General features: G+C 45.8%; 1 protein-coding gene across 1 annotated transcript in view; it reads left to right on the top strand.

The window, feature by feature from the left end:
• Nucleotides 1-16231, top strand: part of LOC126183783 (phosphatase and actin regulator 2-like) — a 284061-nt gene that overhangs the window by 180567 nt on the left and 87263 nt on the right. The gene's annotated exons all lie outside the window — the stretch shown is intronic.

Consider the following 16231-nt stretch of genomic DNA (forward strand, 5'->3'; position numbering starts at 1 on the left):
GTCTCGGAGTGAACCAAAGCGATGTTGTTCGGACATGGAGGAGATACAGAGAGACAGGAACTGTCGATGACATGCCTCGCTCAGGCCGTCCAAGGGCACGAATGACCTTGTACACTTTTTCTGCCGTAATTTTTTTTCTTTGTTAGCAGTGCCTCTTCGCCGGTGTAAAGCATCAATAAGTTTTGTTAGAGGAATAAAAGACGTGCAAACTCTCTCTAATGGTATGCATCGTTCCAAGTTGACTCACATAAGTTTGTCATGCCTTTGTTTCATGTCACTGCTTCTCTAATCGCTTTCTCTGTCGCGTATTCACTTCTTGTTTGCTTATTTTTTCCCCTGAAATGCTCATGTATCATTTTTTGGTCAACTGTTACATCCTTTGCGTCTAGTATATTCATTGAAACCATTCTGTGATAACCTATTTACTCGATCTTTACTTCGCTATTACTTTAATCTCGCTAGTCTTTTATTTACTGTGCCCTCCATTGATACACATGGCCACGACTTTCCTTACCATACTATAAGTGCAACTATGCTGCATATTTTCCTTCAACATTTCAAAATATTTGCGCTGTTTGACTTTTGTGGATCTACTCCGAAACCCACCTTCCTGTTCATATATCTAATAAAGCGTTCCTACTCAGCTTATTTTCACTTCGTTGTTCTACCTTTTATTTTCTCTTTTCTCATCATTCCCGAGGGTTTTGATCTTTCGCGCGATTTTATCTTCTTGTGCATCGTCCGTCGACTCGAAAGAAAACCGTTCGCGTTCTAATGTAGTTCCTATGCTGCCCTGCTGCTAGTGTTCACCGACCCAATGTTAACTTTCCGTAAGCAACCCTTTCCGATTTTTCACTCGGCTATTGCACTTCCCCCCTTTGAAAATAACGAACTGTTTCTAGATTTTCCGTCATTTTCATGCCAAAATATTTATTGGGTGCCGCTGTTTTCTCTCTGATTAAGTTTCTCGTTTTCTTACCGATTTCCAACTACATGATGCGTTTCCTGTTAGCAGAAGACGTTGGATGTGTATTCTCTCATGATCCATACATGGACTTAGACCATAGCCACTGTTTATTTCTTCTTGCATTTTTTAGGGTTCATAAGCTACTACGTGTCATGCTTATTCAGTGTTAGTTCTCTGCCGCCAGTACCTGATTTGAAGACAATAAAGGAGAAAGCTTTTTCTAATGACGTAATTGTTAATATTTTGCAGAAGTTGTCGAAATTAACTGTTCGATGACGTTACTCTTTATGCTTTGTAGGAAAGCACGACTCTACTAAGACAGGATTGCTTTCCACTATAAATAAAAGTTTTGCATTATCTGTCATTTCTGTTTTTATTGTGTTAAGCGCGGTACTTTTCGTGACTCGATTCTGGTAATGCAGCTATCGTGCTTGAAACGAGGACGAAATGTTAAGTGTAGAACTTTGCTCAGGAGAAACCATAGATCGCGTACCGAATAAAAAAAAAGTAAATACTCGTGCTCTTCAAAGTGAGAACTATATCTCGGAACGCGTCGTGCTCGTCACGTGATTTGAGAGAGTCTTGTACAGAAATGTTTATTTAAAGTACGTGACCTCCGTGCCTGGATTATTCATAGACACCAGTGTAGAGTATAAATGTTGTTTCCAATGAAAATTGATTGTTTGGGGCTGGGAAATCATTGTTCGCAATGCTTGCAGCCACAGCCACCGCGAGATTTCCGTGCACGACACAGGTTTGACTAATTATTTGTTACATGCCGAGTACGCAAAGAAATAATACTGTAATGGCTCCGATGGTAAGATACGAACATCCGTTGCAAACGAACTTCATGGACATAGAACAAAGGTACGGGGATGAATGCTAGGGGCAACTGCCTTGCAGTCTTCGGAACAAAATTAAATAAGCCGTGAGTTGGTCGTTGGACAAGTTGGTGTACACTGTACTAATGCAGGAAGTAAAGTTCACGAGATTAGCCTAAAGCGTGGAGCAGAGGCGTTGCATGTTTCATTTGCTTACCGGACAGTCAGAGTGAAATCGTACCACTAGCTCGCGAACAGGCCTTCTTCTGTCTGTCACTGCTCTTGTGAAGATTACTGTGGTCACGAGGGCGGCCCAATATGGCGCTGGCGCTCGAGTTTGGAATTCAACGGCTTCTCGATGCATCCGGAAGACGACGCGCGGCCTGCGAAACGGTGGGGATTGTGGTGGTGGTGCATTAAATATGGCACCACGCTCAACGTATGTTCAAATTCAAGCTTACACGCAACTTAACCTAAATTATCCTAGGACAAACACACACACCCATGGCCGAGGAAGGACTCGAACCTCCGCCGGGACCAGACTCAACGCATGGGTTTCTTCATTGTCCCGACGGGACTTCATTTATGATGGTTCAGTACGTCCTACTCGAACATCCGTAACGAATAATGTGATTTTCTGACTGGGTCTCGAGGCGCCACTTACTGCATTAATCGAAGGTAACATTTAATCGGTGGTTGGCTTGTTTAACTGAGCACTGCCAGGGTTGATTTTCTTCCTACAGATGCCCTAGTGTCTCGATGGAATAGGTGTTCGAATAAGTATGCTTACTTTATTGAAAAGAAAACAGTACATCCGTCATAATACTGAGTTAAGGTCTCGCGGTGATTACGGCACTGACTCTCATTCCGGAGCAGCAGTTTTCAAACTGACATCGAGACATCCTCATTTATGCTTTAGGTGATGTGTGCAAATTATAGCATAATGCCGGATTTGGTGAGCTGATCACTGCCATGGTTGGTTTTCTTCGCCGGCCGAAGTGGCCGTGCGGTTCTAGGCGCTGCAGTCTGGAACCGCGAGACCGCTACGGTCGCAGGTTCGAATCCTGCCTCGGGCATGGATGTGTGTGATGTCCTTCGGTTAGTTAGGTTTAAACAGTTCTAAGTTCTGGGGGACTGGTGACCTCAGCAGTTAAGTCCCATAGTGCTCAGAGCCATTTGAACCATTTTGAACCAACGTGAAACCACGTCCAGGCGTCGTGGGGTTGAGCGGCCACCCCTCATTACAGATGTCGGACGTTGTAGGCTGGGCACACTGGTAAAATAGGACAGGCGGCGTACTGTGGCGGAACTAATATAAGATTTTAATGCTAGGCAGGGTAAAAGTCTGTCTGAATGCACAGTGCAACGGGGCTCCTTAGCTGACGACTTATGCATGTGCCAGAGTCAACACGACGACATTGGCAACTACGACTGACATGGGCACGTGACCATTGGAACTGGACGGGGCATCAGAACTCATCGCTCGCCGCACCCCTCCCCGTAATTTATGGGAATTAGGTGACTTGAGTGTGCAGATATGGCGCGAAATCCCTCCAGTGACCTACCAAGGCCTCTGCTTCCATGCCACGACGCGTCGCCGCTGTTATCTGTGCCAAAGGTAGACATACCGGCTACTAGGTAGGTGGTCATAATGTTCTGGATGATCAGTGTATGTGCCTTGAAATCATAGACAGTGCGATGGCTTTTCCTTAGTCACCACTGTACTTGTTACTGTAACGCCACGGCGTGTTTCCAACTGGTCCGCTAGATTACCCTATCGTAATTGCATAGAAAATACCTGAACTGTTTGGAACAGTGTTAGTGTAGCAATCAACTTTCTTGCATTTTAGTAGCTCTACAAGTATACATGATGTAATCACCACTGAATGGATAAGGCTGTATCTGGGACAGCGGATTCTCTTACAGCAGGGGTGGGTAATTGTTGTAGCTTTGTGGAGGGCCGCACCTTTTAAAATGATTTCATTCATTAGTTAATTTTGTATTTCAGAAAAGGTCGATTCTTCATTATACACACGACATTCATCACGGATATTATATTTTTATTCGGAGGCTCATGGTTTCAGTAAAGTTGAACATTTAGCAGTTATTGTTCCACGGATAACATGGAAATAAACCAGATCAAAAGGGAAAGCGCTACTCCTCGTACTGTACGCGCAAATCATATTGCTACTCTTGGTAGCAACTTGCTGGTCAAAATCGAATACTCGAAGTGCGTGCGCCTTTCATACCCGCATGTAAATAAGCAAACAAACACGTCGCGAGTGTCTCTATAACGTCAATGATCTGTAGATTGTGCGGAGTTCTAAATTTCCGAGTATGCTGCACACATCGCATGCGCAGAGACAAGGGACTATGGCGGCGTCGCTAACGCGGGAAGCTATAACCTGATCTGGTCGACGTGACTTCAGTTACAGAAACGGGTTTTGTGTTTTCGTGTCTTTTTAACCTTTATTATGTAGTTTGTTCTGTTTTCGCGGCACATTGAAAAGTTACGCGTGGTCCTGGCATTTTTTGCTAGTAGTGTTCTCCTACAACAAAGCCGAAATACCTGAAAGCAGAAAGTATTTACGTTTTACAGAGAGCAAAACGTACGCTATTTATAACTAAGAATGTAAATAAATAAACATGTTTTAGTGAAAACTATTGCAACAGTGAAAAAGTCAAAATTATTGGACGAAAAAAGTAATTTTCGTTGTTATTTGGCACTTGGCAAGAAAAGAAGATTCAAAGGATAAACCAAGAAGGATCTGTTAACTGCTTTCTACATGTTCTGCGATATATTTGCAAGTGCATGTTTTCTCGAGAAAATACATGTATATGTTCAGAAGTACAGGGTGTTTATAAATGAATATCGGGGTTTTAACGCTTTATAATATTTATTATATTAAACTTACAGTTATAAACGATACATCAAATGAAAGAGCTACTCAAACAGTTTTACCAAGAACCTTATAAATGCTCAATGGGAGCGCCATTTGTCACACGGCACACATCAAGTCTATAGCCGAGTTCTTCCGAAACGTTGATAAGTGTGTCTTCAGTGACTGTAGCAACAGCTGCTTCAATTCGGTTTCTAATTCAGGGAGGTCTGCTGGTAGCTGAGGTACGTACACGCGGTCCTTGATGAAGGAAAAAATCGCATGGCGTTAGGTCGGATGAACGTGGAGACCGTGCAAAACAAGCTCTATCATTGGGCCCCTTGCGGCCTATCCAGCGCTTGGGCACAGTGAAGTTCAACCAATCGTATACTTCACTATTATTTAACATTTATAAGGTTTTTGGTAAAACTGTTTGAATTGCTCTTTCATTTGACATATCATTTATAACTGTAAGTTTAATATAGTAAATATTATAAAGCGTTAAAACCCCGATATTCATTTATAAACATCCTGTATTTAAATGACAATTCTCCTATTCTTGCAGTTCTCGGGAGTGTGACCAATTTACCATACGACCTTTGACAAGAATTTACACTATGTATTCTGCTTTTGTCATGAATAAATTCGTTTGCCAGTGCTTGTTCCTAAATTTTGTTACTGTATTTCCATTTTTCCGTAAAAAGAATGATCCCTCATAACCTCACTCTCACCATTCAGAGGCCAAACTGCCCAGCAGACAGCTGTCACAACATCGGCAATTTTGGCGCTGACGCGTAAACGAAACTGACCACTCCAAGCAGACACTACTCAGTACGGGAGTAAAAAGGCAAAGACTTTAGGGAACAGTGGATTTTCTAATCGCCGAATTGAGGTCGTTATCAAGGGAGAGGCGGCGTTACGGGATATTAGCGTCACGTCTTGTGTGCGCTGACACGGCATGTTCTGGCGGTAGTCCTCGTCTGACCTGGCGATCAGCGAGCCGAGCTAGCGAGAGTTCGCTGGCGCATCGTTACCTGTGATGTGCGGCTTGCGGTTATTCAGAGTCCCCGCGCGCGCTCGTACCTGCGCAGCGGCTATTGTTTGCGCGCGCTGCTTGGAGCGCGCGATCGCTGGCCCATTGTGCACGCGTCGCCGGTGGTGCGGTGCATCGCATTCACGCGGGCGGCGTGGCGGCGCGCGCCTGCGTCGTGGCGCCGGAGGCTGGCTGGCTGGCTGGCCGGCTGGCTGTGGCGCCGGGCCGCCGTATTGATCCGCGCCGCAGTCTTCCTCCGCCCGGCCCGGCCCGGCCCAGCGCGGCCCTCTCTCTTCCTTTTGCCTTTGACATCCGGCTGCTCTGCTGCATAGTCGATAGACCGCTGTACCGCAAAGCTGAAGGAGGCGGCCAGGTAAACGTCACCTCTCTTTGTAACAGCGCGGCTCCAGCTACCCAACTGCCCCCGTCGACGTACGAGCACATAAGCACACGGGGCAGGTACTCAGCATCCCATCCGTACTGACTTGATCGCCCGATAGCGCTGGAGGCACGTCACACAGTAAGGATAGTAGACTGATAAACCAAAGCACTATGACCACTGCCCATCCAAACATCGGATGCGCCTGGCTTCGTTGAGGGCACGTGACGCGGTACCAAAAGTATATAAGCGGAGCACACACGGACGGGGGATCACCCTAACGAAGATATGGGCTGAATATGAGGAAATCCATTGAGATAAGTGACTTTGATAAAGGGCAGATTATTATTACACAAAGCCTCTGAACGAGTATATCGAAAACGGCGAAGGTGGTCGAATGTTCACGTGCTACTGTCGTGAGCATCTACGGGAAGAGGTAAGAGGACAGTGAAACTACCACTAGGCGCTAAATGGTTGGACGTCCACAACTCTTCACAGAACGTGGAATTCGGAGGCTTATCTGCTCTGTAATGCAGGATAGGTTGTGATCAAATGTTCAGATGTGTGTGAAATCTTATGGGTTTTAACTGCTAAGGTCATCAGTCCTTAAGCTTACACACTACTTAACCTAAATTATCATAAGGACGAACACACACACACACACACACACACACACACACACACACACACACACACACACACACACACACACACATATGCCCGAGGGAGGACTCGAACCTCCGCCGGGATCAGCCGCACAGTCCATGACTGCAACGCCTAGACCGCCCGGCAGGTGGTGATCCGTGGCATCCCTGCAGAAAGAGCACAATGCTAGTCCACGGACAAGTGTTTCGGAAGACACCGTTGGAGCTGCGCAGCAGACCACCCCTACATGTTCACATGTTGTTCCAACGCCATCGTCACTTACGATTGCAGTGGGCACAGGACTATCGGGATTCGACCGTCGACCAATGGAAACGTGTCGGCTTTTCGGGTGAATCACACTTTTGCTACACTAGATCGGTGGTTGTCCCCACAAACGTCGTCATCGGGATGAACGGCGGCTCGAAACGTGCAACGTGCCACGGACGCAGGCTAGTGAGAGCAGTATTATCCTGTGGGACCTGTGGTAGTGATCAAAGACGCGCTGACAGCTGCGAACCACCTGCATCCCTTCATGCCTGATGTCTTCCCCGACTACGATGTCATCTACCAGCAGTATAACTGCCCGTGTCTCGGGGTCAGAACCGTCCTACAGCGCTTTGAGCAGCATTATAGTGAACTCACGTTGATCTCTCGGGACCAAAGTCTCTGATGTAAATCCTACGGAACCCATCTAGGTCACTATCGGGCGTCGTCGCCGCGTACCCAAATCAGCAGCCCGTTGTTTATGCGAATTACTTGACCTGTGCGTAAACATCTATTGCCACGTATCGTCACAAACCTACTAACAAACTGTCGGAGCCCGCATCTCGTGGTCGTGCGGTAGCGTTCTCGCTTCCCACGCCCGGGTTCCCGGGTTCGATTCCCGGCGGGGTCAGGGATTTTCTCTGCCTCGTGATGGCTGGGTGTTGTGTGCTGTCCTTAGGTTAGTTAGGTTTAAGTAGTTCTAAGTTCTAAGGGACTGATGACCATAGATGTTAAGTCCCATAGTGCTCAGAGCCAGCCAAACTGTCGGATCCCTGATACGCACTATCAATGATGTATTTCGTTCCAAAGACGGACAAACTACCTGTTAAGTTGGTGGTCATAATCTTTTGGCTCATCAGTGTATATACGCGGAGCAGAGTCGAATGGGGAATCGTCGGTCGGTACGGACCGCAAACGGGGAAATATGAGGGCTGTGTTTGAGCACGATTAGAAGTGTTCGAACAGTTTACTTCACAGTTCGGGAAATCTCGGGTTGTGTTGGATCTATTGATCGGCTTGCGAAGTAGTGACGTTTCTTTGGTATTATCACAACGACCTGTCTTAACGTTTCAATGGACTAGGATTTTAAAAATAAAAGTCTGTGAAACACGGACTGAAATTTGTTTGTGGTTGTAGGTAGCGCGTAACAAAGACAAGTAAGAAATAAATAAAAGAGTGCAATCACGGTTCTGTGTGATTCTAGAGCTTTCGGTCGTCCCCCGATCTGGTGAGGTCTGAAGGTACTGTCTCCAAGAGGAGTCAGCCTACTGTAATTTTTTCTCGTGACAAAAATTTGGAGGACAATATTTTTGTCTTTTTTATCTTTACCTAAAAAACTTTACTTATTTTTATAAATACCCATACGTACTGTAAGAGACCTCGTATTGTAAATTTGATTTTGCAGTGGTAGGATTTAATGCTGTTACTTACACGAAATTGTGACATTTAAGCAGAGCCGTAGCTTATAGTTGTGGCTAGTTAGCAGTTTCTTTAGTATCCTTCGCATTCGCGCCGCTCTAGTTAAAGATCAAGCGATTGTTCGAACAAGCTCGATACTGGATCGAACGCTGCGGCGTATCGGAAAATCTCGAGTCCGTTCGAACGCGAGTGTCGTTTGCCCAGCCCTAGGAAATACACTGGAATAAGACCTGTCACAACTACAGATTGTTATAGCCAGGCAGCTGGGGACGAGCGTTTGGGAAAGTGCCAAACTGATTGGCCGATCGCTTGCTTCTATAGGCGCGTTCACACTAGGCCACGTCTGGCAAAGTGTGTCTGGCTAATAACTCCCCTCCAGCGAGTGCTTCCCCTGCATCTCCACCCGTGCTATGCCGTCACGACCTCGCCGCAGCCACTGGCACTCCGGCCAGTTGCAGCGACGACAGCCAGTCGTCTTGGATTGCGATGAATAAGCAGTGAAAAGTTAAAGAATTTATTCCGTTTCTACATAACTGACCAACGAAGTTACTTGTGCTACTGATCATAGCTGGCACACTACCAGTACAAATTGCAAAGTATTTTTGAAAACCACCAGGTTTTTCAACATTGTTTTAACAGCATTAAAATATACAAAGCTGTTGTTCCGAGCAACGGAACTGAAGCAAGTAGTTCTTCGTGCATAGCAAAGTAGTCTATTATTACGTGAATAAAAATTAACTGTTGACTTAGATCTGTTCGATCAGTACTCTCGACCGACAGTTTGCAATTAAATCGTTAACTTTCCTGCTATGATGCCCATGTGAAGAAGTGGATTTTTTATGGCGTTACGTTACAAAGCAGCTGTTCTTAAATATTAGCAACATCGTCGTTGCCAAATGCTTTCGCCTTATCTACTGCACATTCTTTAACGAGTATGCTGTTACCGAAGCATTTCTCATCTTTTGCGACTATTCAGCATATTTCATAAACCTTGACGGATCAGGCGACTTTTGTAATTCTATTTTGTTTTTATCCACGAAAACTCGTCGTTCGTCATGAGAGTAAAGCCCGTGTGTTCCTTCATGGAGTGAAGAGAAATGTCGAGCAAGCACTTTTTACATATTAAACTTTCGGATTTCTCATCAGAACTGCGTACAGAAAAAAAATTGATCTCCCACTCCTCCTTGAGAAAAAGGTTTTCCGTGTTCTTTCTTTTCGACATTCTAAAAAATCGTAAGAGCCTTAGTAATAACTAGAACTGAAATGAGAGTAGTGGCCACGATAGCAACCAAAATGACAAGCTAAGCAGCAGAGAAACGATTTCACGGCATCCAGATATTGATGGTCGATATATCTGATTGTCTATACGTGGTGTGCATAGGGGCCTGAATATGGCGTTAACGAGATGCCGAAACTGCTCGTCTAAATAAAATAACATCTGGAAACGTACGGCGATTTTTCTGTGGTAAATATTTGACCGTCCGCTGTCACGTACCGTATCCACGACGGTTCAACAGAAACAGTGCGAGTAGAATTAGAAGGGGAAGCCCTCGTCGGAGGGGAATGGCTTGCGAGCCATTCTTCGCCAGGCCTGCACTAGGCCAACGAACGACAGAGACTGGTTTAGGCCGAACGTTGGTCGTGAATGCATTGGCATCCGCCATCTCCTTCGCGCCAAACGAAGGGCTCGGGGCCAAGAGATTCGGCCATGTAGGATCTCAGTTGGCTCTGATAACTTGCCGACGTTGCTCCCGTTTTGTTATTGTTATAAAGTAGCGTTTTAATTAAATTTCACCGGTCGATATTGTGAAGGAAGAAGACTTTGTAGTCGTCGTATGTGCAGCATTTATTTTACTTCAATAAGTGATTATCATCATCATCAGAAGAAGAAGAAGAAAAAGAAGAAGAAGAAGAAACGACGTTGGTAGGGACCAGTGTGATAGGACAAAATTGTTTACCGTAAAGTCGAACTGGAATATGGGCTATTTCATAATTTTTTCCCAAATGAAACCTATCTATTTCGAATTGTTACTGAAATGTGCAGGCCCTAAAATTTCCAAAAAGTTAATAGTCACTCTGTTTTGTTTGTTTCTCTCTGTCTTTCACGGCGGAAAGATGTAAATAAAGACACCACTTCGTTTTCGCATCTTGCGTGTCATTTTCTAATAACTGAGTTATTTCCGTCGGTTTAGTTCATGGAGGCCCATAAACATCTCCGTTTACGATAACACTCTACCAGTTTTAATGCTATCTCCATATTCCACTCCATACTCCAGTATTTTTAAACACAAATACCTTTTGCGAGAGCAGGCATTGTCTGCCAAGGAAACGGCGACTGTTAAGTATTTCTGGGCAGCCACAAATCACACTCAGTATGTTTCATTGGCTTCGCTCTTTAATTTAACAGCCAACTACTACACTTTGAACTGTAAATTTCAGAGTTTTTGATGATGCTCTCGTTAAATTAAAGAGCGAAACAGGCGAATAAAACATAGCGAGTGCGACTTGTGGCTGTCCTGAAAAACTTGAATACACACCCGTTCTTGAGACCCAACAAATCGCTATTGAGCCAACAAACACTCGACCCGGCGTCAACACTATGACAGAGGTCTAACGCCAACCAGCTGCCAACGTTTTGATGTTACCGCTAGCAGACCGAAACGCAGTCAGGGCCAACCGCTTCGTTGACCCCGAAATGCCCGCCGCCTGCGCTAAACCAATGTCAGCCAACAAAGCGGTTGGCTGTCGTTCGTTGGCCTAGTGTGTACGCGCCTTATCGTGAGCCCCGCTCTGTAAAGCAGGATAGGCGACTATCTGTGACAGCGGTTGCGCAGGCAGCTGTGTTTGGGGGAATATAGTTCAGAGCACATTGTTTACCGTAGATCTCCCTAGCAGACGACCGCTACGCGTTCCTGTGTTGATCCAGCATCGTCAATTATGTTTGCAGTGTGCACAGAATAATCGAGATTGAACTATGAATCAATGGAAATGTGTCACGTGGTCAGTTAAATCAATTTTCTTGTTATAACAGGTCGATGACCGTCTCTGGAAACGACGTCATGCAGGCAAACGGCTGCTCGAAACATGCAAAGCGCCAGACACAGGCAGGTGGGGCAGTTTTATGGCATCTTCCAGCAAGATAACTGTCGGTGCCAGAAGGCCGCAATCTTGTCACAGTGGTTCGACTAACATGACAGCGAACTCACTGTAGTATCTGGGACCCCATAGTCGCCTGACGACAACCCGAAGGGGCACATCTGGGAAGATAGCGAGCGCCATCCCCGCCTTCACAAAACCGCCGGCCCGTTATTTACGGGAATTGCGTGACCTGTGCGTAGGCAGGTGGTGCCAAGCGATCAGTAACCTAACTACATACAAAGGACGCAGACTAAAAACCTTGGTCATCGTCAGGAAACATCGCGCTACAACACTGTAACGCTTCCTCTAGCTTCCATAATTGACACAGTTCGGCGAAATAGTGTCCACAAATTTGATCAGGTACGCGAATCCAAATAAAGCCATTCGTCGGTTGCTGCGCGGCGTAGCCGCCCGGTATGATAGCGCCTTACCAGGGTTCGCGCCGCTCCCTGTCGGGGGTTCGAATCCTCCCCGGGCATGTGTGTGTGTGTGTGTGTGTGTGTGTGTGTGTGTGTTGTCCTTAGCGTAAGTTAGTTTAACTTATATTAAGTAGTGTGTAAGCCTAGGGACCGATGACCTCAGCAGTTTGGTCCCATAGGAACTTACCACCACCATTCGTCGATTATTAGATATTCCGTAGAGCTACCAGGTTTCCGGGATGTTGATTACTGCGTTTCTCCCGCTGTTCCAAATTTTGTGAGCGGTCGAGGTGGGCAGACTCCCGGAGTGTTCCGTAAACTAGAAATGTAAGCACGCAGGCTTGCGAACTCAGGAAGACGGAAGCGTCGGCACAATTCTCGTCCTGGAGATGTATAGCCGGCCGGTGTGGCCGTGCGGTTCTAGGCGCTACAGTCTGGAGCCGAGCGACCGCTACGGTCGCAGGTTCGAATCCTGCCTCGGACATGGATGTGTGTGATGTCCTTAGGTTAGTTAGGTTTAATTAGTTCTAAGTTCTAGGCGACTGATGACCTCAGAAGTTAAGTCGCATAGTGCTGAGAGCCATTTGAACCATTTTTTTTGGAGATGTATAAAAAAGGACAACACCTGATCACCGAGGATGTTGAAATAAACATCTTGTCTCATGTTTTTCATGAATGAATGAATAAATAAATACTGAATAGCGATAGAATCATGCAGTGACGTAGAAGGGTCTCTTACAATTCGTCGCTCCGTGTTCCCTGGTACGTGCACAAATCGAACAAACAAACTCATTCTGGAATGAAAGCGCGAATAATACATTACGTACTTTTATCAAATTGATAAGGAATTCCAGCATCGTTTAGAAAACGCTGCAAGTAAATAAAAAGTATTTGAAGCTGTCAGGAACCATATCAAGACATTTCTACCTCTTTGATCTAGTGATATCCTGAAGGCTATCGCTCCACATACACTACTGATTGACATTTAATTACATCAAATCGTACGAAAAGTGACGCATTTTGGATACACCTTGTCTTGAAACGGCATAGTTTCGTAACACGCAAGTTATAACACGAAATCGACCAAAAACGAAAATTGTTTAACCACCAGTATGATGTTTCACGTCATTTTATTGTAACAAATCGTGTCAAAAACGACGCGTGTTTGAGAGATCCTCAGTGTCATTTTGCTATGAAACAGCATACAGTGGGGTAACCGAAGTCGTGGGATACCTCGTAATATCGTGTCAGACCTTCTTTTGCCCGACGTAGCACATCAACTCGATGTGGCATGGACTCAACAAGTCGTTCGAAGCCCCCTGCAGAAATAGTGATCCATGCTGCCTGTATAGCGTTCCGTAATTGCGAAAGTGTTGCCGCTGCAGGGTTTCGTGCATGTACTGACCTCTCGATTATGTCCCATAAATGTGGATTCACATCGGGCGATCTAGGTGGCCAAATCTTTCGCTCTACCTGTCCAGAATGTTCTTCAAACCAGTCGCAAGCAATTGTGGCCCGGTGCCATGGCGGGTTGTCATCCATAAAAATTCCGCAGTTGTTTGGGAACATGAAGTCGATGAACGGCTGCAAATGGTCTCCAAGTATCCGAATATAACCATTTCCAGTCAATGATCGGTTCAGTTGGACCAGGGATCCAGTCCATTCCATATGAACACAGCCCACACCAGTGTGGACCCACCACCAGCTTGCACAGTGCCTTGTTGACAACCTGTGTCCATGGCTTCGTGGAGTCTGCGGCACACTCGAACCCCACCATCAGTTCTTATCAACTGAAACGGGGACTCATTTGACCAGGCCACGGTTTTCCAATTGTCTAGGGTCCTGTCGAGGTGTTCTCGAGCGTTGGAGAGGCGCTGTAGGCGATGTCGTGTTATTAGTAATGGCACTCTCGTCGGTCTTCTGGTGCCATAACCATTTAACGCCAAATATCGCCACACTATCCTAACGGATACGGTTGTCTTACCTCCCACATAGATTTATGCGGTTATTTCATGCAGGGTAGCTCGTCTGTTGGCACTGACAGCTTTGCACAAACGCCGCTGTTCTCGGTCGTTAAGTGAAGGCGTCAGCGACTGCATTCTCTGTGGTGAGAGGTAATGCCTGAAATGTGATATTCTCGGCATACTCTTGACACTGTGAACCTTGGAATATTGAATTTCCTAACCAGTTCCGAACTGAAATGTCCCACGCGCCTATCTCCAACCATCCTTCCGCGTTTAAAGTCTGTTAATTCACATCGTCCGGCATAATCACGTCGGAAGCCTTTTCACATGAATCACCTGAGTACAAATGACAGCTTCGCCAATACACTGCCCTTTTATACCTTGTGTTCGCGATACTACCGCTATCTGTATATGTGCATATCCTTGTGCAATGACTTTTGCCATATGACGTAAGCTATAATGTAAAATCCAGCAAATATGGGCTTCAGCCGGAAACGATGTAATCGAGTACGGTGCCTCGCATGTTCCGCTTGCGATGTACGAAGGAATTTTGCGTCTTGTTGGCGACGCTCCTCTCCAACAACAACAAAATCTGACTTGTCTTATTTAGTTCAAATGGTTCAAATGGCTCTGAGCACTATGGGACTTAACTTCTGAGGTCATTAGTCCCCTAGAACTTAGAACTACTTAAACCTAACTAACCTAAGAACATCACACAGATCCATGCCCGAGACAGGATTCGAACCTGTGACCGTAGCGGTGGCGCGGTTCCAGACTAGCGCCTAGAACCGCTCGGCCACTCCAGCCGGCTCTTATTTAGTCTTTCAGTTTTGTGGAACGTGAAATTGCGCGTTGGGACGTCACAAAACTGGACAGCTCCTCTTCAACGAAACCTTTTACGACCTTTGTGAGGGCGGCTTAACGCGCGTGATGGGACATCATCTGGTTCAGTCTGCACTACTACAGTCATCATTTGACCAAATAGTGAGCTCGCAGGAAATCCTGGATAACCTAGACTTGCCACGAATTTTGTAAAATTCGAGATTCTGAAAGACTTTTGGGGTGGGAAAAGGGGGAAGAGTTGAACTGTCCGGTCAGGAAAAGAAGATATACACATACTAATCTAAATTTGGACATGCATGTTTTTTAAGCTTAGAATATTGTGGCTGTGGTTCTATATTACTAGTTTCAGTGCACAGTAGTACTTTGCCGACTTCCATCGTCACTAATAAAGGAAACCCTCTCTCAAATACAACAATTACTTTTTTATGGGAGATTTGGGATTCGAAAGTGGCAATGTCAGCCATATCGTTTGATGAAGCAAAGTCGCAATCGTGGTTGAGACACCGTCTCCCGCGTGGGCATCCGACATATGTCTCTTTGTTACAGGTAGGAGAGGCTGTACAACACACGGGAACAGTTCTCCAAGACAATATGTTTAACGTGCGAATAAAGCTTCTTTCAATTCACACTATTGCAGTACGGTGTTCTTATTTAGTTACCAGTTGTTTATATATTATCGAATGCTGAGTGGCTCGCTCATAATGAAAAATGAACTTGACAGGCCGATTTCACATGGTTTCAACTACGCTTTGACGCCGACCATCCTAGTGACGTACATTCGACGCTTTACACGAATTCTGTCAATCATTTCACCATCGGCTGTGAAAGTTACGCCTCGTCATTATCAGCAGCCGTGCTCTTAGTCGTCATCCTGGTAACTTCGGCTTGCCACGGCTTCTGATTTATGTTCTTAACTGGCGGGCAAAACACTTGTTGCACAAGGCAGTGTTCTCGGAATTGTCAAGGCTCCATTTAAAGTGGTCTCAGATCAAGATAATTACTGTGCGCCACTGAACGCCCTACGTCGTTTATATTCGCTGCATAAATTATCATTTTTAGCTCAGCTGTTTATGCTGTTTCGCATGTTCTCTGCCAGCTCACCTTGGCAAGAGGGGATGCCCCTTGTCTCTTCCTTTTGACCTACCGCGGTGGCGCAATGGCTACGACGCTGCACTTGCATTCAGGTGGAGAGCGGTTCGAATCCCTGTTCCACCATCCAGATTTACGCTCTATGTGGTGCTCCTAAACCGATCAAGGCGAATGGCGGGTGGTTCCTTTGAAAAGAGTAGAATCGCATCCTTATCTTATCCGAGCAAGCGCTCGGACAGGAGACATCGCCGTCGACGGGGCGTTATAAAGTGTAATGTTGCTTCCTTCATCCTGTTTAATAGTGGAGTACCAGAGCTACACATTAATCACATGGGGGGGGGGGGGGGGGGGTCCAGTTGCAACGATCGCTC

The sequence above is a fragment of the Schistocerca cancellata genome, chromosome 1, assembly GCF_023864275.1.
Source record: "Schistocerca cancellata isolate TAMUIC-IGC-003103 chromosome 1, iqSchCanc2.1, whole genome shotgun sequence".
In the NCBI taxonomy this organism is placed as follows: domain Eukaryota; kingdom Metazoa; phylum Arthropoda; class Insecta; order Orthoptera; family Acrididae; genus Schistocerca; species Schistocerca cancellata.